The following is a 26278-nucleotide window of genomic DNA, read 5'->3' on the forward strand; positions in this document are numbered from 1 at the left end:
CTCAGGAGAAGCACCAGGCCTCGCTCTCCCAGGGGAGTGGCAGGCGACAGGAGTCTAGTGGCAATAGCCTTGCAGTTTCAGATCTGGGTCTGGCTATGTGACCTGGGGTGAGTCACTTTACCTACCCAACCTCAGTTTCCTCAGCTGTAAAATGGGGATTTAATGTCAACCTAAGGAGCTTACACATCGAGATAAGATGTGTGAGCCCTTGGCACACAGGGCCATCCAATAAATGGGGGTAATTATTGTGACGTGACCTCATGGCACAGGGCTGGCCGACTGGGGCTTAGACAGGGCCACCTCGGCACTTTCCTTTTCCCCACGGTTCCCTTTTCTGAAGCGGGGTGACTAATCTTTATCCCTACCACCCCTTCCGGGGCTGTTGAGAGGACAAAAATAGGAGCTCACATGGGCACATTTCTTAAAAGATGCTGCACAAAGAAGGGGACTCCATGACAGTTGAGTGTGTGGTTTGAACTGGAATGGACTGTAGAGGTCATCTCTTTCAATATCTTCAACTTCTTTGTGAACAAGAAGCATTTTTTATAGTCCCCAAGTCTTGGTTTCACCGGTGTGGCCAGAGGAAGCTGGGTCTAGGACTAGGAGGGGACGAGGTTGGCAGAGAAGTTTCTGGATGGATAGGAGGCATAAGAGGGGAAGAGCTCCATCCAATTGCTCTCCCTACATATCTGCATCTATGTATGCGTCTATTTATACATGCATGTTTTCACTGCATTACTAGTTAGTTATTTAGTAAACATTAGCATAGCACTTACTATGTGCCAGGCATCATTCTAAGCACTTTATAAATATTATCATTTATGAAGCACCTGTTATATAAATGCAAGCACCTTGCCTATTTTGTACCATTGATTCTCCCAGTGGCCTGGCAAAGCAGCTGTTAGTGTCCTCATCCTGAGGTTAGGAAACTGTGACTCAGAGACTGCTCCATGTCAAGAAGTAGGTGCCTGGGGGAGCTAGGATTCTGAGTCTTGTGAGATGCCAAAGCCCACATCCTCTCTCCCTGGCTCGCACGCTAGAAACCATGCCAGGGCCGAGGCTGCAGGGGGCAGAAAGCCTCAACCAGGCTGGACAGCCAAAGCCGAGTCATGGCTCACAGAGTTCTTCCACATCAGGAAAGTCCACAGCACCTGCCAGCAGGTGTTTGAGATTCCCTTTCCCACTTCCTGCACATTAAAGGTGAATAAACTGGGGTTTGGGAAGTTAAAGGTGTTGCCAAGATCCCACCTGGCCCTTTGGCTAGCCCACCTTCTTTTCAGGTGCACTCTCGTCTCTCCCCAAGAGCACACAGCTGCCCCCTGAGCTGCAATGAGTCAGAGTGAGCATTCTTGAAGCTCCTACTCCGTGCCTGGCGTTGTGCACACATTGTCCTGCAACAACTCTGAGAAGCAGATACTTTCATTTCCATCTTATAGCTGAAGAAATTGAGATTCAGAGAACCAAAGGGATTTGCGAGGAAGTGGTGGAGATGGGATTTGAACCCGCATCTGGTTGACTCTGGAGCTTCCCCAGTAGATGCTCCTTCTACTGCAATTCACTGTCTTTTTTTGTTTTTTTTGTTTTTTTTTTTTTTTTTGAGACAGAGTCTCACTTTGTTGCCCAGGCTAGAGTGAGTGCCGTGGCGTCAGCCTAGCTCACAGCAACCTCAAACTCCTGGGCTCAAGCGATCCTCCTGCCTCAGCCTCCCGAGTAGCTGGGACTACAGCGATGCGCCACCATGCCCGGCTAGCAATTCACTGTCTTAACAGGGGGCAGCTGGGCCACCAGGTGAGAGGGCAGGGTTAGGGCAAAGCTAGCCTGTCCTCTGAAGGAAGTTCAGACAAGCCAGGTACAATTTTGCAAAATGTGCAGTAGCGCATTCCCTTCCCATGAGCCTTTGCTCCCAGGGATTCCCCCCACCTCGCCTCTGGCAGGACCAGGAATGGGGGGGGGTCTCAGAGATGCCTTCTGCTTTGCTGTGTCTGCTTCACAGCAGCAACCTTGGGGTCCCTCCAGCCCAAGCTCCCATGCATCAGTGGGTCCCCTGACACCGTTCCCCAGAGAAGTGCCAGTCCCTGCTTGAGTAATTCCAGAGACAGCAAACCCACTCTTCGACAGGGCTGCCCTCCAAGTTGTACTAGCCCAAGTTCTCCAGGCCTACATCGGTCAGTTGGCAGAAACAGGGCCACACGTAACAGTAACCAGCTTTCTCTGGCTCTGTCCCCAACAGCTCCTGCAGACCTTCCTGGGAATGCCCAGCAGGTGTCTGCCACCTGTCTGAGGTGTGCTTCCCAGGACTCAAGAGGTATGTTCATGAAATCGTCCACTCCTTTCCCCAGTGCTCCTGGGGCTCAGGTGCAGACACCAAGGGTGCTCTACCCCGAATCACTCTCATCTCCCTGCCCTGTCCTTGAACATGTCTTATGCTCTTCAACTCTCTCTCCCTACGATGACCTCTTCCCAGGAAGCCCTCTATCCCTTGTGCAAACAGGCCCTCAAGAATCATCCCCTCTGGCCTGTAATCCCAGCTAAATCCCAGCTACTCAGGCCAATGAGGTGGGAGGGTCACTTGAGGCCAAGAGTTGACCAGCCTAGGGGATATGAGACCCCATCTCTAAAAAAAAGTCTTCCCTTTGGTCCACCAGGCTTGCTTAGACAATAAAAATAGCTAACATTCATTCATTCAACATACATTGGCCGGGAGCAGTGGCTCATGCCTGTAATCCTAGCACTCTGGGAGGCTGAGACGGGTGGATCGCTCAAGGTCAGGAGTTCGAAACCAGCCTGAGCAAGAGTGAGACCCTGTCTCTACTAAAAATAAAAAGAAATTAATTGGACACCTAAAAATATATAGAAAAAATTAGCCGGGCATGGTGGCACATGCCTGTAGTCCCAGCTACTTGGGAGGCTGAGGCAGGAGGATTGCTTGAGCCCAGGAGTTTGAGGTTGCTGTGAGCTAGGCTGACACCACAGCACTCCAGCAGAGGCAACACAGTGAGACTCTGTCTCAAAAACAAAACAAAACAAACAAACAAACACTTATTAGATTCTTACTTTGTGCCAGACACTGTCCTAAGTGCTGGAGATACAGCAATACACAAAGAAAGACAACAACACACACAAAATAATGAGTATGAGGCAATACATATATTAGTTAATTTCACTTAGCTATTCTACCACATATGCATGTATTGAAGCACCACGTTGCATAGCATAAATATATAAATGTTTTTTGCCAATTAAAAATAAATTATAAATAAGACAACAAGAGACAAACTCTGCCTTGTTTTTGTTTTTTTTTGAGACAGAGTCTCACTTTGTTGCCCAGGCTAGAGTGAGTGCCCTGGCGTCAGCCTAGCTCACAGCAACCTCAATCTCCTGGGTTCAAGCAATCTCCTGCCTCAGCCTCCCGAGTAGCTGGGACTACAGACATGCGCCACCATGCCCGGCTAATTTTTTCTATATATATTAGTTGGCCAAATAATTTCTTTCTATTTTTATAGTAGAGACGGGGTCTCGCTCAGGCTGGTTTCAAACTCCTGACCTTGAGCAATCAGCCTGCCTCGGCCTCCCAGAGTGCTAGGATTACAGGCGTGAGCCACCAAACTCTGCCTTTATGGAGCCCAAGTGCCAGTGGACTGTTACATGCTTATTGGAATCACGCCCTGCTCTAAGTACCTTTCGTATGAGCTCATTTAATCCTCACAATAACTCTCCGAGCTATGCTACAAACTATACCCATTTTACATATGAGGAAGCCTGAGGCACGGAGACGTTGGGTAACTTGCTTAGGAATAATCATAACCACCGTATATCCATTCCTTACTCTATGTCAGACACTGGGCATCTTGTGCAATATCTGAAATTTCTAGTCTAAGTCTCCTTGCCTACTTGAAACCTGAGAGGGAACGCAGAGGGGACAACGCCGGTCCCGAGGCCAGCAGAGTGTGCTGGGGAGCGGGGTGCATGCGAGGGTGAGGGTCAGAGGGGCTGGGGCGCCACTGCCCACAACTGCAGCCTCCACTGGCTCCCCAGGTGGAGCCCGCGCTGCCCTCAGCTCCTGCTGCTTCCAGGGCCGACCACATTTCAGGGCGCACAAATGATCAAAGTTGGGGGGATACTGTCTGCAGAGTTTGCGCTGCAAATAGCAAGGGGGTGGGTGGAGAAAACCACGGGCCTGGGAGTGGGGGGTCAGAAGTCCCGAATTCCAGCCCCCCACTTCCCAGGTGGGCTGTGCTGCCTTGGTGGAAGGCACATCTCCCAGGCCTCAGTTTCCCCATCCGCGAGCCTCTGGCTGCGGGCGGGAGGGCGGGCGGAGACGGTGCTCGGGTGCCCAGTGCCCGCGGACCCCGGCGGGAGTCCCGGGCGGGCGCTGCGGGCTCGGGCGCCCCCTGCCGGCCGAGAGGCGCCCAGCGGGGCCAGGGGAGCGTGTCGGCCGCCGCCGCCAGGCCGGACGGCGCGGGGTGCAGGACTGCGTCACTGCGCGGGGAGGAAGGGAGCCGTCAGGCCCCGCGCTGGGGGGCGGCCTGGGGGGCTGCGGAGGTGCGGCCGCAGGAACCCGGGACAATGGCGGGAAGCGAGAGGAATGCGGGCCTGACCCCCGACCCCACCGAGCGAGGGCGCGAGGCCGGGGCGCGGGCCGCCACCCAGGGCTCGGGCGGAGGCCGGAACCCCGGGCGGGCTGGGGCTGGGGGCCGGGGGGACGGGGCGGAGCCGCCGGAAGAACAGCCCCGCTCGCTTCCCAGCGCCCCGCGACCTTTCCCAAACCTCGGCCAGACCCCCCTCGGAGGCCCCCCGCCGCCCCGAGCGGGCCGCTCACACCCGCCCGCCCTCGCAGTCACCCCGGGCGTGCCACAACGCGCCCCGCCCCGCGGCAGGCCCGCGAGGGGCTCCGCGAGTTGGCGTTTCTGAGAAAGCCCCAGCAGGGGGCGCTGAGGCAGGCCCTCGCCTGCCAGCCTCCGCGGTGCCGCTGCTCCAGCCTCGCCCCTGCGGGTCCCGCCCTCCTCACGTCCAGCGAGACTCGGCGCCCGGCAGGTGCCGGCTGTCTCCTCCGCGGGTCTGCACGGCCTGTTTCCTCGGCCCCGAGCACCTTCCCTCGCGCCGCTGCCGCCGGACTGACTGACTTCCCCCTGCCCTTCAGGGTCTCCACGGCGGGCGTCCAAGCACGTCCCCAACAGGGAAGAGGCAACCCACAGAATGGGAGACCGTGTCTGCAAATCGTAGACCTGGAAAGGAGCTAATTAATATCCAGGCGGAATACATAAAGAACTCCAGGCCCGGCGCGGTGGCTCTCGCCTGTAATCCCAGCACTCTGGGAGGCCGAGGCGGGAGGATCGCTTGAGGTCAGGAGTTCTAGACCAGCCAGAGCAAGAGCGAGACACCCCCCCTCCCCCCCTACTAAAAATAGAAAGAAATTAGCGTAACAACTAAAAACATATGGAAAAAATTAGCCGGGCGTGGTGACGCATGCCTGTAGTCCCAGCTACTCAGGGAGGCTGAGGCAGGAGGATTGCTTGAGCCCAGGAGTTTGAGGTTGCTGTGAGCTAGGCTGATGGCACGGCACTCTAGCCCAGGCAACACAGTGAGACTGTGTCTCAAAAAAGAAAGGAAAAAAAAAAGAACTCCAACTAGACAACAAAAAAAAATCAACCAAAAATGGGTAAAGAACTGGAATAGACATTTCTCCAAAGAAAATATACAAATGGCCAGTGAGCACGTGGAAAGATGTGCAACATCACTAATCACCAGGGAAACGCAAATCAAAACAGCAAGGAGGCCCCACCGTCCTGACTCTCCTCCCTTCCCATGTCCGCCTTCAGATCAGTGTCAACCCACTCAAAGGAGCCGCTGGGCCTCATGGAGGTCCTAATGGATTGCTTCCGCCTTTGCTTTTGCCACCTGTGCAGGTTTTAAGGGCAAAACAGAAATGCAAGTGAATCGTCCTCCCACAGTTACTGACAATAACACTATTACAGCTACTTTGGTTTTCCATTCAGGTTGAATCAGGCATCATTTCGGTCACCTTTGGGTGTAAATGTGTGTGCGGTAAACCGGCAAAAGTCAAGTCGTCACAGGAGATTACTCTTCTTATGCTCATTCTTTTTTTTTTCTCTTTCTTTCTTTCTTTTTTTTTTTTTTTTTTTTTTTTTTTAGACAGAATCTCACTCTGTTGCCCTGGCTTGAGTGCCGTGGCATCAGCCTAGCTCACAGCAACCTCAAACTCCTGGGCTCAAGCAATCCTCCTGCCTCAGCCTCCCGAGTAGCTGGGACTACAAGTATGTGCCACTATGCCCGGCTAATTTTATATATTTATTTATTTATTTATTTATTATTTATTTTTAGTTGTCCAGTTAATTTCTATTTTTTTAGTAGAGATGTTGTCTCACTTTTGCTCAGGCTGGTCTCGAACTCACCTGCCTCAGCCTCCTGGAGTGCTAGGATTACCGGAGTGAGCCACCACACCCGGCCCTTATGCTCCTCTCTGTTGCATTTTGTAGCGTGGCAGTTGCCTGCCCTGTCCCCAGGAGGGACTGGAGGTCCCTAGCTGTCTACCTAACAATGCTACAACCTTGAAAGAAACTCGAGGACATTATGCTGAGTGAAATAAGCCAATCACAAAAGGACAAATACCCTACTATTCTGCTTATGTGTGATACGTAGAGTAGCTGAATTCATATAGACAAAAAGGAAGAACGGTGGTTTCCCAGGCTGAGGAGAGGGGGAAATGGGGAGTTACTATTTCACGGGTACTGCACAGTTTCTGTTTTGCAAGATGAAGACGTTCTATGGATGGATGGTGGTGATGGCAGCACAATAGTAAGAATGTACTTAATGCCACCGAACTTTACACTTAAAAATGGCTAAGATGGTAAATTTTAGGTTATATGTATTTCACCACAATTAGAATTTTTTTTTAAATTCCTCTCCGTGACAGCCTGAGACCCCCTCCAGAACAGATCAAGCCTCCGTGTTTGCTCCTGCTGCACCTAATGCCTCCAGGAACACACATGCCACACTGCAGAGATTTGGTCTTGGTGTTTTTGGTTTTGGGGTTTTTTTTTGCTTGTTTATTTTAATTCACTTATTTATTTCGCTAATAGCTCCTGTAGCTTGGGAAACCACTCAGTTCTGTGTCCTCTGCTCATAAGCAAGTGGTGCAAGCACCCAGTAAAGGTTTGACCCTCTGATGATGGGAGATGAGGGGAAGAGGAAGGGAGGATGGATGTGTAGGTGCTGGGTACATGGGTGGGTGGAGGGTGGACGGATGGCTGTTCCCACAATGCAAAAGGTTCCCTGAAGGAATCTGGACTTTTTGCCATAGAACAGGTGTTGAATAGCTCAGCATGGTTTTCCAAATATGGACACAAGTTTTGAGCTTGAGTACTAGGTACCCTTTATATCCTAGTGAAACTGAATGAGTCTGGGAGAGCACTAATCCCAGCTATTCACTTACGCCATGACCTTGGACAGATGGCTTGCTCTCCCTGGGCCTCTACTTCCCCATCTGCAAAGTGGAGAACAGGCATGGTGCTAAATCAGAGGATCTCTAAGGTTTTGCCTGCCTTGAAATCTTTCTCTTTTTTTTTTTCGTGATCAATTTTTAAGTTGATTATGAAATATTTTAAATAAAAAAGGTACAAAGAACACTATAACAGACCTCTGTACTTGCCCACACAAATTTAACAAATGTTAACATTTTGCCACATTTGCTTCATATTTCTCTTTCTCTTTTTCTAAAAAAAAAAAAAAAAAAAAAAAAACCGGAAAAAACTCTGATAAATCTAAAGCCCTCCCATGACTTTCCTGTGTGGGGGTACTACTCTCAGGTTACTATAGATTCTTCTTGACCATATATGTATACTTTTACTAAACAAGTACATAGCAATATATACAATACTATATTAACAATTTGTATATACATTGTATTATATAAATGCATATAAATAACACATATGTTAACAATATATGCATAAATGATATCTTTGTAAATCCCTTTGAAATTTGCTTTTTATTTATTTTTTTTATTTTATTTATTTATTTTTTTTTACATATATAAACACAAGTGTATAAAATTTGCTTTTTCACTCATCATTATATTTTTGGGATTCATCCATATTGGCACATTGTAGACCTGATTCATTCATTTTAACTGCTATAGAGTTTCCCATTGCTTGAATAGACCTCAGTTTATTTATCCATTCCCTTAATAACGGACTGTTGGTTGTTTCCATGTTTGTGATCGCACAGAGCACTGCAATGAAAATTCTTGTGCATGCATGTGGGGGACTTTCTAGGCATACGGTTGCTGGCTCAAGGTGCAGGCTCATCTTTAGCCTTTTCCATATATCAATAAGTTCCTCTGCAGTTCCTTTGAAACCTTTGGGGCCATATTGTTTCCAATTTCAGAATTGTTCTCATCTTAAAAACATAATATACTGTATGATCCCATTTATTCCTTTTTTTTTTTTTTTTTTTTTTTTTTGAGACAGAGTCTCACTCTGTTGCGCGGGCTGGAGTGCTGTGGTATCAGCCTATCTCAAAGCAACCTCAAACTCCTGGGCTCAAGCGATCCTCCTGCCTCAGCCTCCTGAGTAGCTGGGACTACAGGCATGCGCCACCATGCCCGGCTAATTTTTTCTATATATTTTCAGTTGGCCAATTAATTTCTTTCTATTTATAGCAGAGACAGTGTCTCATTCTTGCTCAGGCTGGTCTCGAACTCCTGAGCCCAAGCAATCCTCCCGCCTCGGCCTCCTAGAGTGCTAGGATTACAGGCGTGAGCCACCGCGCCCGGCCTGCCTTTTCATTTTTATGCTACCTTTCGCCATAAAGAAACTTAAAATTTTTAAGGTAACCAAATGTATCAATGTTTTCCTTTGCAACATGAGTCCTTTGTGTCCTATTTAAGAAAACTTTCAAGTTCATGGACATATTCACTTGTAGATTTTCTTTTAAGCTTTATAGTTTGGCTTTTTATGTTCCGTTTTTAAAAATGTATATGGAATCTATTTTTGTGTCCACTGTGAAGAAGGAATCTAATTTTACAGTTTGCATATGTTTGCCAGTTGTTCTGGTATCACGTACCATTTGGTCTCTTCTTTTCCTGCTGATTTGTAGTAAAACCACCTGCGTCATGGTCCAAGTTCCCATCACTGGGTCCTCCACTCGGTCCCATGGTCTCTTTTTCTAGCTTTGCTAGCAATAAATCTTTTTACATGGTAGGTCAAGCCCCCTCCCTCCTTATTTCCTGCCTTATTCTTTGTCAGTAGTGTCCTAACTATTCTTGGCCCTTTAACCGTTTCCTTTTTTATATAAATGAAAGGGAAATTTGTCCATTTCCATAGGAAAACTGGTTGGATTTTGATTAGTGTTGTCTATGGGCCACAATTTCCCTGTTAGGGAGAGATGAGAATTTTTTTTTTTTCTCAAAAGAAAGGGCAGTCACACCTCAGTCATTCTGAGGTTACTTTTAAGCAAGCTCCAAAGTCTAGAAAACAAGAGAAAATATAAGGGCGACTTCCGGGGGCCCCGCTCTTGGGGCCCCAGAACCTCGTCCATAAAAAAAAAAAAAAAGAAAAAAGAAAAAAAAGAGAGAGAAAATATGAAGAGGGCCAAAACAGCCTCTGAGAAGCCATAGACGCCCCAGAGCCTATGTGCACTTTTGTCACAAATGATCCTCTCTGTCCCCCCCCCACCCTATTTACTAGTAAGAAACTTGATGATCTGGTTTCCCAGCCTACAGCAAATCAAAAGCTAAAACTCAGAAGAAGAGATGCAGAGAGAAAAACATGCCAATAGTTAAAGTCTGGCAAAGACAGAAATGTCCAAATAATTATCAAAAACAACCACAGAAATATCAGAGGGCAGCAGAGTGGGGCCGCTCACTTCTAGAACCTTGGAGGCCCCACTGTGCACGTGGCAGACGGAAGGCAGCTCTGCTCCATACGGTCATTCAGGGCTCACCTTCACCTTGCAGCTTCCCAGGCTGCTCTGGCCCTGGCCTTCCTGGTGTGAGATGAGAAGGGAAAGGGAAAAAGCTCAAGCCCAGCACCTGCTCTCGGCCAAGTGAGGTGGGAAGACAGACTCACCACCTACAGTCCCGTCCCTTTGGTGAGACCTTGGCCCCGTGGCCCTACCCAGCTGCAGAGGGACTGGGTGGCATGCTCCTTTGCTAGACAAGCAGGTCACGTAAGGCCTTGTAGATAGACCATTGTAGCACTTTGGCTTTTACACTGAGTGAGATGGGAGCCACTGGAGGGGTTCGAGCCCCACAGTGACCTGATCTGAGTCATAAGTCATCCCTCCAGCTGCTGTGATGAAAAGGCTGGGAGGGTGGAGGTGGGGACACAGGTCATCCAAACAGCAGGAAGCTGCTTGGATGACCTGTTCTATGAAGCTCTCCTGGCCCTCTCTCCTCCCTTGGTGGAGCTGACCTCTTGCTCCTTGGTCCTCAGGCTCCACAACATTTCTCTTTTTTTTTTTTTTTTTTTGAGACAGAGTCTTGCTTTGTTTCCCAGGCTAGAGTGAGTGCCGTGGCATCAGCCTAGCTCACAGCAACCTCAGACTCCTGGGCTCAAGCAATCCTCCTGCCTCAGCCTCCCGAGTAGCTGGGACTACAGGCATGCGCCACCATGCCCAGCTAATTTTTTCTATATGTATTAGTTGGCCAATTAATTTCTTTTTATTTATAGTAGAGATGGGGGTCTTGCTCTTGCTCAGGCTGGTTTTGAACTCCTGATGTCGAGCAATCCGTTTACCTTGGCCTCCCAGAGTGCTAGGATTACAGGCGTGAGCCACCATGCCCAGCCCACAACATTTCTCTTACTTTAAGCACCTATCATTCGCTCGTCTGTCTTCCCCCAGGTCAACCTATCCACAGCACCTGGCCCAGAACAGGTGCTTGGTAAAGTATATCTCAAGTGTATCAGATGCAATCGAAATAACAGCTGGAACCTGGTATGTTACTCAGGGATCTCTAACTGCAAGCAGCAGAAACTCTGGTAGTCTTAAAGATAAAAGAAAATTTGAGAAATGCCCAGTACCCACAGGAAAGCCCGAGAACCAGGTCTGGACAGAGTGCAGGAAGCAGAAGAGAAGATCTTGGCAGTCAGGTTGTGCTGCTGCATCGAATAATCCGACTGCCCCTCCTGGCCTTGTTTCCACATCAGAAGGGGTCTGACTGGGAGGACGTGGGCCAGGTGTCCGGGTCAGGAAGGGGAAGAACGGTGGCAGGGAAAACCTTCAGAGACCCCTTTGGCTTCCAGGGCAGAGGGCGAGCGAGCTTCCCTGATTTGCTGTCTTACCAAGGCTGTGCTTGCGGGAGGCAGGTAATGGGAAGGGAAACCAGGAAACTGTTAGAAGAAATGAATACTGAGTGGCCACGTGCCAGCAAATGTCCACTACAATTTCCTGGGACTGGGAAAGCATAAAGGCATGACCTGGAAACTGGGAAGTGTAAAGGAAGTGGGTCTTCCTTGTCCTGGCATGCCCCGAGCTCTGCACAGCGCGTGGTGCTCAGTGGGCACGCACCTGGTGTTTGTCTCGACAGTCATGGCTAGAGTGATGAGCTAGAAAGCACAGTGCTGTTAGTGTTTTGTTGTTGTTGTTTGGTTTTAGTTTTTGTTTTTGAGACAGACTCTCACTGTGTTGCCTGGGCTAGAGTGTTGTGGCATCAGCCTAGCTCACAGCAACCTCAAACTCCTGGGCTCAAGCAATCCTCCTGCCTCAGCCTCCAGAGTAGCTGGGACTACAGGCATGCACCACCATGCCTGGCTAATTTTTTCTATATATTTTTATTTTTTTTTTAATTTATTTTGAAGGTATCACACAACTGCAATTTTTCTATATATTTTTAGTTGGCCAATTAATTTCTTTCTATTTTTAGTAGAGATGGGGTCTCGCTCTTGCTCAGGCTGGTTTCAAACTCCTGACCTTGAGCGATCCTCCTGCCTCAGCCTTCCAGAGTGCTAGGATTACAGGCGTGAGCCACCGCACTCCGCGCCCTGCCTGTTAATATTTCTTGACACATTGATTTCATGAACCGAAAGGGCATGAGATGGCCGCAGCCTCGATGAAGATTTGAGTGCCAAAGGAAAAAAAAAATTGTCCCAGGGGACAAATTGCATCGCTATTCCCAAAGGCCCCATTAATCTCACTATGGGAAGGATTTACATTTATTTAAAGAAATTGGCCCCATGCAGCCCTGGCTGATTGAGTTGGACGCACTGGAGGGGCTGGGCAGCAGGAGGTGGGTGGCATCGAATCCCTTAGGGAGCCGAGCGAGGACCCCGCCCTGACATGGCATCCAGGACAAGGGCCCGGCAGTCTCCAGGGAAGACTTAAGCCAGAAATTTCCACTGTGCATGTGCCAAGAAGCCAGTATCCCCCAAGAAAAGCCACTGGGCAGAGCACCAAGGTGTGTCACAATGCAGGCATGGCAGGTTGGCCACAGAACCTGCCTGGAGGCCATAGAGCCCAGAGATTTTCAGATGCCCTTCTGGGGCCTGGGACTTCTCAGAAGTGTCCCAGAGCAGCTGGACGTGGGGATGAGGAGGCCGCACCCTGGGCTCCTGATCATCCCAGTCACCTTCAACACGCTTTTGGGTTTTCCATGGAAGGATCTGTTTGAATAAAGAAGTCCGTGTCCCCCCACCTCCGCAAAAAAAAAAAAAAAAAGTTTTGGGATCTAGCTCACTGACCCAATTTATAAAGTGTTCTCAGGAATGAATGTGGGAAGGACATTTACTAGTTAAGTGACATTATAAAGCCTCAGTTTCCCCATCTATAAAATGGGGACGACATCGGAGGATTGTGGTGAGATGAAATGGGATAATGTGCGTGGCTGGAGATTAGTAGGAGACACTCTGCGATGTGCATTTTCCCACTTCCTTTCCCGCATTCCAGCAGTTTTGAGCCCAGTGGCAGAGGGAAGAGGAGGGAAGCAGCAGTGGCTTAAAACTCTTTTGTAAAAAAAAAAACCTTAGAGAACAGAGTTGGTTTCCAGAGGTGAGAAAAAGGGAAAAGAAAATTCCTGCAAACGTTCAAGGCCCCCTTGGCCAGAGCAGCCGGGAGAGGCGCCCCTCCCGCTCCAGAACCAGCAGGGTCCCCTGGCCTGGGGAGGAATGACAGAGGGCAAGACAGCGCCAGGCCGGGAACAGCCCTCAGGGAGGCAGCGGGAGGCTCTGGGAGGTGACTGTGCTTGTGTTGAAGCAAACAGGGAAACATCCGCGCTGAAGGGCCCTGTGGGGGCGGGAAGGCCAGCCTCAGCAGCGACCTGAGGATGGCTTTCTGAAGACCAGACCACCACCCTCCCCACCATGCGGCTTTGCAGAGACCTCAGATTTAGAACGTAAACCCTGGAACAAGCCATATATTTTCCCCCACCAGCCTGATGGAAATGGGGCTCAGAACCAGAAATGAGGCCCAGCGACAGACCACAAAAGCTGTACCCCCGGCCCGCCGGAGGTGTCTGGGCATTAAGAGGAGACCCACCGCCTATCTCTAAGGCCTACGCCAGGGCGGCGGCTGTGCCGGCCTCACTCGGCTGCCTCCTGGCTCTCCCATGTGCCTCGTCCCTTTGCACAGCCTCGTTCCTTTGCACGGCCTCGTCCCTTTGCACGGCCTCATCCCGGGTCCCATGTGTTCTGCAGTTGCACCCCTACTTGGGCTTCCTCCTGAAGGACTCCCTCAAAGGACCCCCCTTTGAGGACCCCTTTAAAATGTTTTGGGGCTGTTGATGTCTTCTTCTGGGCTAACTGGATTCTCGCAGGTGCTGGGGAGAGGATGGGGGAGGAGGATGGGGCAGGCTGATCCAGAGGGCCCAGCACTCGCCCGACCCCAGACTCGGCAAGGCAGCCACAGACATTTACAGAGTGACAAAGGAGAGGAGGAGACTAAGAAGAAAATGGCATTCACACGTGGAAATGCCGGGAAATGTTTTCCAAGACACAGTATTCTCCTCTGGGCTGATTTTCAAGGCCAGCGGAGCCTGGGACCCACTGCTCTCGAGTGACTCACTGGGGCAGACGTGCAGATGCTTCCTCCCTGCAGTGTGTGAGCGTGTGTGTGTGTGTGTGTGTGTGTGTGTCGTGCATGTGTGAATGTATGTGTGAGCATGTATGCGTGAGCATGTATGTATATGAGGATATCTGTGTGTGTGTGTTGTGCATGTGTGAATGTATGTGTGAGCATGTATGTATATGTGGATATCTGTGTGTGTGTGTGTGTGTGTCCATTCCAGGACAGGGGCTCTTCCTAGATCCTAAGAGCCAGTAGTGCATTCAGCAATCCCCTAAATCCAACCTCGCCTTTTAGGGGTGTTGAAACCACGGCCTAAATGACGTGACTGCCTGAGATCACGCCATCCTCTAGATACAAAGGAGAAAATGGCCTTCGAGTCTGAAATGGTCTCCCCTGCACCCCAAAACCTTGGCCCCTCTTGCTTGCTAGGGGTCTCTCTTTCCAGCCAGCCTGGCCACTTGATGAAGATGAGCAGTTAGCATGCCCGGCTCTGCTCCCACCGGCCTGGCCTTGTGCCTTGCGCTTGACATAGGCCATGCCATCCAACTTACCCGCAGTCCTCTCCTAGAGCAGGTATGTTCATCTGCATTTCACAGAGGGGGGAACTGAAGCCAGGTGTGTTTTATTCCCACAGCCCACGTGCTTGTTCTATTTATGTAATCTGGGTTGGCAATTTTGAGCACATACTGTGTTTGCGGAAACTGCCCTAAGCACCTTGTCCATGTTAGCTCCTCTTGTCCTCATCGTAGCAGGTCACTACGACTATCCCCATGTTATAAACAAGGTCTCTAAGGCACCGAGTTTAAGTAATTGCTCAGGGTAAAACAAAACAAAACAAAACAAAAAACCTGTCAAGCAAAGGTCAAAAATCTAACCTTTGGGCAAAGGAGGGAAGAAGTAGGGGAGAAGTGGGGAAGCCACAGAAGTCCCATTGAACCACAGTGGGCCAGTAGGGCTCACCCGAATCAGGGGAAGGTTTTGTAGAGCACAAGTCAGGGGTTTAGCCGGGGGGTGAGGAGGCACCTCGTGGGTTAAGATCGAATCTGGGGTACTGGCAACTCCTTGGCACTTCTGTGTGGCCCTCTGTGGGCAAGTGCTCCTCATGTAGGGAATGAGGCAGAGCTGTGGGAAGCCACCCTCCTGAGGGTGCTGCCTGCAGGTGACACTGGGTGGCCCAGGGGATATAGGCAGGGCAGCATCTGCTCCCACTTGTTGGGCCCGACATATGGTGCTCAACCAGTGCTTATTTTCTCCCCTTCTCTCTACAAGCACGTTTTTTTGGACCCAAATATTCTTAGAAACCAGTGGAGTTTATTTCATTAAGTGTATGGCAAATGTGATTTGCTTTTATACCACCACGAACTTTTCATATTCAAAAAAAACTCTCACACACGAGAAAAATCTGCTTTGCCAGGTTGCTACCCAGTTATCACTGCATAAAAAGTACGATCTCTGTTCACAGCAGTGGTTACGGATGGAAGCAGCCCAAGTGTCCATCAGTGGGTAAACAAACTGTGGTATATCCACACAATGGAATATTCTGCAGCCACGAAAAGGGATGAAATACTCATGCACACTGCAGCATGGATGAATATTGAAAACATTACGCTAAGCGAAAGAAACCAGACACAAGAGGTCACATACTGTAGGATCCCATTTCTATGAACTATCCAGAAGAGGCAAATCCCTAAAGACAGAAAGCAGATTGAGAGAGAGGAATGGGGACAGATGGCATAATCAGTGTGGGGTCTCCTTTGGGGGTGATGAAAATGTTTTGGAACTAGATAGAGGTGACGGTTGCATGTTGTGAATGTACTAAATGCCATTGAATTGTTCACTTTAAATGGTTAATTTGATGTTATGTGAATTTCACCTCAATTAAAAAAAGTATATCATGGTCACGTTATCCATAAAGAGTGGGGGGAAGGGCCAAAAGGCAGGTCTCAAGTGAGCCTTCATCTTCATCTTCAGTGAGCCACGCAGGAAATGGGTGAGCCACCTCCCTTGCCCAGATTATCCTGCTGGAAGGGCTTCCCCTAGTCTGGGCACTGCTATCTCTCTTGAATATATCTGCCTTCTGGGAAAGATCCTACTTCTAAGAAAAAGCTGCTAAATAGAAGCAAAGCCCCAAACCGCACAAAGATAGGAAAACCACATATTTAGCTCTATCCCCTCCTCTTACAGACAGGGCCACCAGATGCTAGCTACGTAGTTGCAGAGAGAAGATAACAAGCCAGCCCTAGGGTCTGTTCTGGTTTGCACATGTGCAGGAGGACAAGTGGCAGTGGACAAGCCAGGCAGCAGGAATTGGTTCCTGCTCTCCCCCTCCTTGGGCTTTGAGAGAAAGTCCGGCAGGGCGATGGGCTGCCTTTGGGTCCCTTAGCTTCCTTGGCTGCATCTGGGCCAACACATGCCTGAGCTTGACTCCGGGTCTTGGATGCTCCTTGACTAACGCAGTTAACTGTCCCACCAGCATGTTGCCCGGCCTCCTTTTGTGTGTTTTCCTTACTCTTTGCCTAAATGTCAAATAGATGATCTCCAGACCCCGGCATCCAATCTGCAACTTCTCATGTCTTGCCATTAATAATTGTTACATGATAAAAAGGTTAGTTTCATGCTCCTTGTAAATGTTTTCAATGCTTTTAAGGACTTTCTTTGCTTTTTAAATTAAAACCTTTTATGTTAACACTCCAAGTCCAGATGAGTCTTATAAACTTCAGCATCTGCTAGGAAGTTACTTGTTCTCCTGGAGGTGACTCTTGAGACATTGTTTTTCTTTTAAAAGATTCATAAAGCATTAGCGATATCTTCGACACAGTTTAAATAAGTGGACAAAAGCAGCTTTTATCTTATGATGAAATGTGGTCACACCCCTCTCCATTTATGCAAATTGTATTTAATGCCTTCTTTTTTTTTGAGACAAGAGTCTCAAGAGCCTCTTAATAAGACTGTGAATTTCACCTGGTGGCCCCCGGAACCACACCTCCCAGTGTTTGTATACCTGTGTAGTCCCCTCTCACACTGACTCTGGACTTGGCTGGGTGACTTCCTTTGCCAACGGGACATTAGCAAGAATGAGGCAAGGACAGGCTTCATAAGCATTTGCACAATGGGGCTTTTTGCTGTTGTCAGCCACCGTGACCTAGGGCAGTTCAGCCATCCCCTGTGAGAGCAACCAGGATGAGATGCCTGGCTCCGAAGTCCCAGGCAGGTGCCAGAGGCCTCCTTGGACATTCCCACCAACCTGGTCAACCAGAGACTGTGAGAAATAACAAATCACTGTTTGTGTTAGGCCCCTGAATTTGGGGACCCTTTGCTTTACCCACATGAAGTTTGTGTTTTCAACAGTAAAGTGAATGGCTGGGTGCAGTGGCTCATGCCTGTAATCCTAGCACTCTGGAAGGCTGAGACTGGCATATCATTTGAGCTCAGGAGTTTGAGACCAGCCTGAGCAAGAGCGAGACCCTGTCTCTACTAAAAAATAGAAAGAAATTAGCTGGACATCTAAAAATATATAGAAAAAATTAGCCGGGTATGGTGACACATGCCTATAGTCCCAGCTACTTGGGAGGCTAAGGCAGGAGGATTGCTTGAACCCAGGAATTTAAGGTTGCTGTGAGCTAGGCTGACTCCAGGGCACTCTAGCCTGGGCAAAAGAGTGAGACTGTCTCAAAAAAATAAAAATAAAAGAATAAAGTGGAGTGTGGACAATCCCAGAAGAGAGCAGCTGGAAAATTCTTAGCGTTCTAACTCCTGTTTATCTCAGTTAGGGATGCTTCTTAAATTTATTTCTAACTATAAAAGGAACATTGGAAAATATGAAAAAAGTATAAAGGAGAAATTGGTATTACTCATAATCCCACACTCAGAATAACTATATTTTACATTTTGGTGACTTTCAGATTTTCTATGTGAGATACACACACTTTTCTTTCTTTTCACAAAATAAGAATCATACTCTTTTTTTTTTTTTTTTTTGAGACAGAGTCTCAATTTGTTGCCCAGGCTAGAGTGAGTGCCGTGGCATCAGCCTAGCTCACAGCAACCTCAAACTCCTGGGCTCAAGCGATCCTCCCACCTCAGCCTCCCGAGTAGCTGGGACTACAGGCATGCGCCACCATGCCCAGCTAATTTTTTCTCTATATATTAGTTGGCCAATTAATTTCTTTCTATTTATAGTAGAGACGGGGTCTTGCTCTTGCTCAGGCTGGTTTCCAACTCCTGACCTCAAGTGATCCGCCCGCCTCTGGCCTCCAAGAGTGCAGGATTACAGGCGTGAGCCACCGCGCCCAGCCAAGAATCATACTCTCATGTGTAGGTTTGTGCCCTGCTTCTTGTATTCAACACTATGGCATGAACCATAGTTCATATCTAGAAATGGCTTCAAGATCACTGTCCTCAGGCGGGCGTGGTGGCTCACGTCTGTAATCCTAGCACTCTGGGAGGCCGAGGCAGGAGGATCGCTCAAGGTCAGGAGTTCCAAACCAGCCTGAGCAAAAGCCAGATCCCATCTCTACTATAAATAGAAATAAATTAATTGGCCAACTAAAAATATACAGAAAAAATAAGCTGGACATGGTGGCACATGCCTGTAGACCCAGCTACTCAGGAGGCTGAGACAGAAGGATTGCTTGAGCCCAGGAGTTTGAGGTTGCTGTGAGCTAGGCTGATGCTATGGCACTCTAGCCTGGGTAACAGAGTGAGACTCTGTCTCAAAAAAAAAAAAAAAAGAAAAAGAAAAAGAAAAAGGCTGAAAGGTATTTGGGAAGTTGGCTAAGTAGTTGGAAAAGAAATAAGTTTAGACCTTTACCCTACACCTTATATCAAAATTAATTCCAGATGGATTTAAAAGGCAAACAGGAAGGAGAAGGAGGAGGGGTGGGAAGAGGGAGCAAAAGGAAAAGAAAAACATACAGATTTAGAAGAAAATCAGGGGACTCTATGCCTGATATTCACACGAGAACAATCACAAGCAAAAAAAGCAAAGACAGAAAGAATGAAGAAAAACATCCGAAGGTCAGACCGCATAAAGATGTCCCAGCGTGTGCGTCTACCAAAAACTACCAAAAAACAAAATCAGAAGGTAAAATTCTAAGCCTAGAAAAATATTCCCGACACATATGGCAGGCTTGACATTTTTAAGAGCTTCTGTAAATCAGGAAGAGGGAAAAATAGAAAAGCGGCCCAGAGATGTGGCTCGGCAGCTCACAAAAGGAGAAAAGCAGATGTTCGCATCTATTTTTAACTCGCGGCAGACAGCGCAGGGGCCGGGCCGGCGTGGGGGCGGGGACGGGGCCTCGCAGCCCGGGAGGCCTGGGCGCTTTCCGGCCGGGCCCGGGGCTCTGGGACGCCCGAGCTCGCCCTTTCCCAGGACGCCCGCACCGGCTGCAGACACAGCCGGGTCCTTTGTCAAAGGCCCTCGGGGCGGTGGCGCTTCCTGTCTTCCGGGGACCAAGGCGCAGCGGTGTGGACCTCCGGCCGGCTCGCGGCCACCAGGGGGCGGTGCTGCCCGGGAGACGCCGGCCCGGGCCCACCACGGCCCCTTCCTCCTCCACCGGAAAGTGAGTCAGGCCCCCGCGGAGCAGCAAAGGGCCGCCGCTCCAGGGCCAGCTGCACAGATGCGCCTCTGAGTCACCCCAGATGCCCGCTGCTCTGGGCGGCGCTGCCTCTCCCTGGGTTTGGCAGGCCACGCCGGGAAAACTGGGTCAGGCGCGTGGCCTAGTTTGCTGGTTGGCAGCCGTGCTCGGTGGCAGGGGGAGGGGAGTAGGAAGGGCATCTCCGTTTACGCCCTGGCTCATTCATGCGACATGTATCTGAGGAGTCCCCACTAAGTGCCAGGCACAGGGCAGGCAAGGGGACACTCTGACTGCCAGCTCCTAGTGGACTCCCAAAGCCTGGCTCACAGGAGTTCAGAATCTGTCATCCAGGTCCCTGGGGGCTGGAGTGGCCTGGGCAGGGTCCCAAATCCCTGATCTCCCTGTCACCTGGCAGGCTCGCTGCCCAAATTGGAATAGCTCATCCCGGTGTTGGATTCCCTTGAAATCTTTTTCTTTTTTTCTTTTGTTTTTTTTCACCTTACATCTTCCTACAGATTCTAGATTCTGTTGAAATCTATCCCTGCCCTACCTCTCTCTCTGTCCCGCTCCGCCAGGTGGTCTTCACACTGACACCCGCCCCCTCCCTCCCATCCTGCTCTTGGGGCCCAGGGCCTGTGCTCCTGGCCCCGCCTGCTGTGGCCACCGCCTGGCATGTCTGCCAGGCCCATCCAGTCTCCTCTCTGCTCCTGACTCCGCCTCGGGATGTGTGAGGATCACGTTTCTTTTTCCCTCCAAAATTCCCACTTTTTGCTAATGAAGAGGACACTTTTGTCACCTGATCCAAAGGTGTGAGCTGCTGGCCTTCGGGGACCCTGAAAGCAGCCTTTACGGAGCAGGTCTGTGCAGCTGGACATGCAAACAGCTGGCGATGGCTGGGGAGACCCAGGGGGATGGACTCCTCTGGAGAAGGCGCAGGGTCAGCCATGGGTCTGGGGGCACGAAGACCTCCTGTGTCAGGAGGGGGGGCAGTGAGAAAGTGACACAAAGGAGGGCACCCAGCCCAGCAGGAACTCGCTCTTCCTCTCCTTCTTTCTTTCCTTCCTCTTCTGTCCCCTCCCTCCTTGCGGTGTGATCCTGCGGGACCTGACATTTCTGGCGCTGGGCTGCAGCAGGGCCTCCCTCCTGCTGAGTTTCGCTAACCCAGTGTCATCTTGTCCACCCCACACCCCATTTCCCAGTGACTCCGGCCATCTGAGACGGCTCTGCCTGCGTTACAGGTGGGCACACTGATGATCGGAAGGACTAAATGACTCACCAGGGAACGTGGCCATCAGCAGGGGTGGCAGAGTGGCAGAGGGGATCAACTCTCGGGCCTGTCACCCTCCCACTGGAGAGGATGTGACCAGATGAAATGGGAAAGCAGGTGCACTGTGCCTTTGCCGGGATGACACTGTTCATAGAATTGAAGACACCAGGGGGATGGACACGCTTGAAGCTCTTACTCGAGGGGGGAGGGGGGCATGGGCAGTATATGTAACCTTAACACTTGTACCCCCATAATATGCTAAAAAAAATATGATCTAGCAATCACATTCCTAGGCATCTGGCCCAGAGAAATAAAAACTTATGTCCACACACACGCACACACACATACACACGCAAAAGAATTAAAGACACCAATTTGTAGCATTTTAAAATTAAAATGCTACAAAAAAATGTTTACGTTAAATATCCAAACAACGCAGAGGTGTATAACATAGAGCCCAAACAGAAGTCCAATTCTCCCCCAACTCGCATCTCACTGGTAACAGTTTGGTTCCTTCCAAGCTTTTTCAACACATAAAATACATGTGTTTGTATAGCCAAGGAGCTACCATCTTGGAGCTTCCCTGTTCTCTTCCTACAGCTCTAGCTCCTTCTTTATAAAGGCTGCTAACCTCCCGCCACACAGCTGACCCAACTGTTGACAGTTAGGGGTCCTGGCCTGGCTTCGCAGGTCCCGCTAGGTGCACTGGGGGAGCCTCCTGGGGAATAACGGCCCACGGCGGAGCGGAGGGAGCGGACGCAGGCGTGCTCTGCACGGCCCTTAGAAGCCTGTGGTGTCTGGGGCTGACAGGTGCAGGACGGGCTAGTATGAGCTGCCACTGCCCTGCCCCCAGCCCACCTGCCCCCTCAGCCTGTCCTTGTCACTCATCCCTGGGGCGAGAAGCAGCTCCGTCTAAAGCTTCCATCTTCATGTATGGCCTCCGGGGTCCCCCGTCACTCTGACTACGACAACCTCCTTATTTACCATCAAACACCTCCACCGCCCTCCGGCTCTCAGGACAGATGGACAACTGTCCGACCACAGGGAGCCACCCATTTAGCTACAGACTTGCAAAGTCTCCCTTCTGCAGCTCTGTCCATCTAACAAAGTCCCCTTTGCCTCTTTTTAAGGCAGTGACCACGATACACAAGCAGTTTGTCTTCAGATGCAAATCAGTCATGCACGTGGCCTAGCTGTGTCTGCCCAGTGTCTCAACGCAGGGTCCGGGGGCTGCTCTGGTGGTCCCAGGGGAGTGGTGTGGGCCTGTCCAGCAGTACGGCTTTGGGGACCCCCCTCTGCACACTCAGTCCGAGACCCGCACTTGGGGGATGGGGGGAAAGGAGAGGAATGAAGGGCATGAACCCCGGTCCCCAGTGCCGCGTGCACAGGTTTCCGTCATACCTCGGCGCGATTTTAACGAGCTGTGCCTCTCTCGTGCCCACGATCCCACCCAAGAAAATGAGTCCATGTGATTCTTACTCCACAGAGTCACCTGCAGTGCGAGCCTCAGGAACCAGCATCCTGTATGAGCGCAGGATGTTCGGGCCAGTTCAAGGAACATCCTCCAGAACCTGCCCTGTGTCTGGCATGTCGTGACGCAGTCTGTGCCACTATCTATGACAGCAAACGGGATGGAAAAAATGTGTGGCCTCACTGTCTGGTCACAAGACGGAGTGTAAACAATTGCAGTACAATGTGATAGGAGCAAGTGGACATGGCGGTAGAAGGGGGGAGATTGGTGACATTGTGTGATAATGCGGAATGTTTATTTCTGTGTGGAATGTTCGCAGGGAAATGGTGCTAATCCATCTTCTTTCCTTTTCTATTTTTTTTTTAAATTATTTAAGACCTTTATTAATAGGTAGGTGCTTGCAGTTTGTTGACTTTTTTCAAAAAAATCAAGTTTGTGAACTTTTATTACAAATTAAAAATGAAGCTCTTAAAAATCTCAACTTGACCAGATATGAAACAATTTAAAAACCTTTAAAGGCCTAGAGGAAAAACCAGGCTTTTTTAAAAAAACACATTTGTTATTACCAAAAAAGACATCTTTAGGTAAAAAATAATAAAAACCCCATGCTGTATAGATAATGCAGCTAGTTCTAGTTATCTGGTCAACGGGCAAAAAGCAAGCACTTAAGGTCTTCAGTTCCAATCTTTTCTTCATTTCTTATTGCTGGAAATTTCCTTTTCTACTTGCATGTTTTGACACAAGGTTGTAGGTTCTCTGTGCCTCTTGTTCTTGAAATTCCTTTGCCTCAAGGAAACGTCTTCCGATTAGACACAGGGAAGATAGTAATCTTCCCAGGCTAAAGGCAAAACACACGTGACTCTGTCAAAGCAGAAAAGCTGGCCAGCACCCCGTTTCTGGCCCCTCATTCCCTTCCTGCCATCCCGGGGTCCTTGCCTTCCCAGCTTAGTCTTTGCAAACCACCCTCACCGTTGGAGCTACACCTCCCAATCGTTTGTGCTTTAAACTACTGGGTATTTTTAAAAATCGACTCTCTTTTTAAGAACATAAACACATTTATTTTAAGAGGCCTGGGAGGAGGCTGTTAGGCTAGCTGGATCGTGGAGGAGGAGAGAGGAGCCAGCGAGGGAGGTCTGGGCTCTGGAAAGGCTGGAGGAATTGGATGGGGTCCAGACGGGGGAGGGCTCCCAGGCAGTGGGATGTTTAAAGTGGCCCAGGCTGGGTCCAATTTGCATTGTAGGAAGATTCCCTGTGGCTACCAGGGGCAGAGTGGACAGGGTCTGTGGGGACAGCATCAGCAAGGGTAGATACCAAGAGATTACATCCAACATGGGGAAAATAAATTCAAAATCTGGGCCGGGCGCGGTGGCTCATGCCTGTAATCCTAGCACTCTGGGAGGCCGAGGCGGGAGGATTGCTTGAGGTCAGGAGTTCGAAACCAGCCTGAGCAAGAGCGAGATCTTGTCTCTACTATAAATAGAAAGAAATTAATTGGCCAACTGATATGTATATAAAAAATTAGCCGGGCATGGTGGCGCATGCCTGTAGTCCCAGCTACTCGGGAGGCTGAGGCAGCAGGATTGCTCGAGCCCAGGAGTTTGAGGTTGCTGTGAGCTAAGCTGACGCCACGGCACTCACTCTAGCCTGGGCAACAAAGCGAGACTCTGTCTCAAAAAAAAAATATATATATATATATACATATAAAAAAATTAGCCGGGCATGGTGGCGCATGCCTGTAGTCCCAGCTACTTGGGAGGCTGAGGCAGGAGAATCACTTGAGCCCAGGAGTTTGAGGTTGCTGTGAGCTAGGCTGATGCCACAGCACTCTAGCCCGGGCAACAGAGTGAGACTCTGTCTCAAAAAAAAAAAAAAATGAAGTCTCCTCCAACAAGGAGCCGAACTTGAAAAAGAGAGAGGGACAGACTGAAGCTGCCTGGAGGCAGCAGGGCCCTCTCCTCTATAGCCAGCCCCCACCCCACATTCCTCGGGCTGGCCCCAGTGCTCAGTGGCAGTCCCAGTGCCCAAGCCCCTGAAAGAATTTGAGGCCTGCAGCTGTCTCTGTCCTACTCCGCCCCTGCTCTGCCCCAGGATGGGAGCCACAGCTACCTAAAGCCGTGAGCTTGAGCAGCAGGAACTGCAGCAGTGGCCCAGAAAGTGCACTCCAATTGGAAGAGGCAGCCAGAGGGGAAGGACAGCAGGACCCCCCTTCCTGCCCTCCCCCCACCACCCTCCCCACCCCCCGTGGAATTTCCCAGCTTCCTCCCTGGTTTCCAGGGCTTTCTGGCCTGGCCCCATTTGTCATGGGGACTTCTGGGACAGTGGTTCCAGTAATAGGATTGAAAGGAAACAACACCTTAGTTCCTCTGTCTGGGCTCTGCTACTGACTACCTCCTTGTCTTGGTCCAGTTGCTTGACTCCTGTAACATTAAGAGGTTCGAATCGGATCGATTGGTAGTTCTCAGCCACCAGCCCCCGAGAGGGAGGGGGTCTGGCAGGTATGTTTTCAGAAATTCCACAAGTAACTGTGAAGGTCAACACAGGCCTCAGCCCATGTCTGGGGTCCCTCGTCACCCCTCCGTTCTCTGGCGGGGGCCATGGGACGCACTCGAGGTGAGCTGGCGGGGGTGTGGGTGTAGAAGGAACTTGCAGCATACTAAAGAAAAACAACGTGACACTTACATTGTGCCATGCCGTGAACGAATGCATGAGCGCGTGGGTGAGCAGTGCCCGGACGGAGGGATGCACAGGATGGCGGGGACCCCGGCGTGGAGCAGCCACTGCCAGGGCAGAGGCTCAGAATCCAGCCCTCGGGGGAGGTTTTGTGCCCAGATCTGCTCATACCCAACGGCCCCCTGAACGCTATCCTCTGCTCTGCATCCTACGTTGCTTTGCACATTAATCCTTACCCGTGGAGTCGGCCCAAGCGCTGGTTCTGTCAGAAACCTCCGCCCACCCCGTGCCGTGGCCTCCCCAGCCCTGGCAGGCTGCTGACGCAAGGACACCCCACCCCTGCTCCGGGGCTTGTGTCTTGGGAACAGGAAGTCAAGCTGGGTTTCCATCCACTTCTCAGCCTCCCCTCCCACCCTCCGTGATCATCTGACCGCTCACAAGACGCCCAGAGTCGGGTGTGGCTGTTTTTAATGCTTTTGGCCTTTGTCCCAGGAAAGGGGGGAAAAAAATACTAAACAAAACAACTACTCGACACACTAAAAAATTCTCTGATTTGCCTCAAATTTGCACAGGGAACGGGGTAATGGTAACTACTCAGGGCTGATGCTGCTGGGGAGATGGGACCTTTTAGGAATATTAATGACATCTCCCTCCCTCACTTAGGCTAGACCCGGTAGTAGGTGCTTTTGGGTGTGAGCTCACATAATCCTGACAACCCAGGGCCATAAATACTGAGATCATGTCTGTGTCCCAGGTAAGGAAGGACAAGGAGGTTCAGAGAGGCGTAGGGACTTGTCCAAGGTCATGCAGCTACCAAGTGGGGAGAGCAAAGATTTTTTTTTTTTTTGAGACAGGGTCTCACTCTGTTGCCCGGGCTAGAGTGAGTGCTGTGGCGTCAGTCTAGCTCACAGCAACCTCAATCTCCTGAGCTCAAGCAATCCTCCTGCCTCAGCCTCCCGAGTAGCTGGGACTACAGGCATGCGCCACCAGGCCTGGCTAAATTTTTCTATATATATTTAGTTGACCAATTAATTTTTTTCTATTTTTAGTAGAGACAGAGTCTGGCTCTTGGTCAGGCTGGTTTCAAACTCCTGACCTAGAGCAATCCTCCCGCCTCGGCCTCTCAGAGTGCTAGGATTACAGGCATTTGCCACTGCGCCGGGCAGAGAGATTTCCAGCCAAGTAGTTCTTGACTCTGGTCAGAAAGCCTGGGTTTGAATCCTGACTCCACCCTTCACTATAAGGTGACTTTTGGCAATTTAGCTAACCCCTCTG

The 26278-nt window shown here is 50.2% G+C and overlaps 1 long non-coding RNA gene across 1 annotated transcript; it reads right to left on the minus strand.

Moving 5' to 3' along the window:
• Window positions 1–22895: 22895 nt before the first annotated feature.
• Window positions 22896–25774, minus strand: LOC142861862 (uncharacterized). Its single transcript, XR_012912969.1, has 3 exons — window positions 25240–25774; window positions 24687–24750; window positions 22896–23803 (listed from the first exon to the last, which is right to left on the minus strand). It is a non-coding gene; the product is annotated as an uncharacterized LOC142861862 (long non-coding RNA).
• Between the last annotated feature and the right edge of the window lie 504 nt (window positions 25775–26278).

This window comes from Microcebus murinus, chromosome 18 (assembly GCF_040939455.1).
Source record: "Microcebus murinus isolate Inina chromosome 18, M.murinus_Inina_mat1.0, whole genome shotgun sequence".
NCBI classification, from domain to species: Eukaryota; Metazoa; Chordata; class Mammalia; order Primates; family Cheirogaleidae; genus Microcebus; species Microcebus murinus.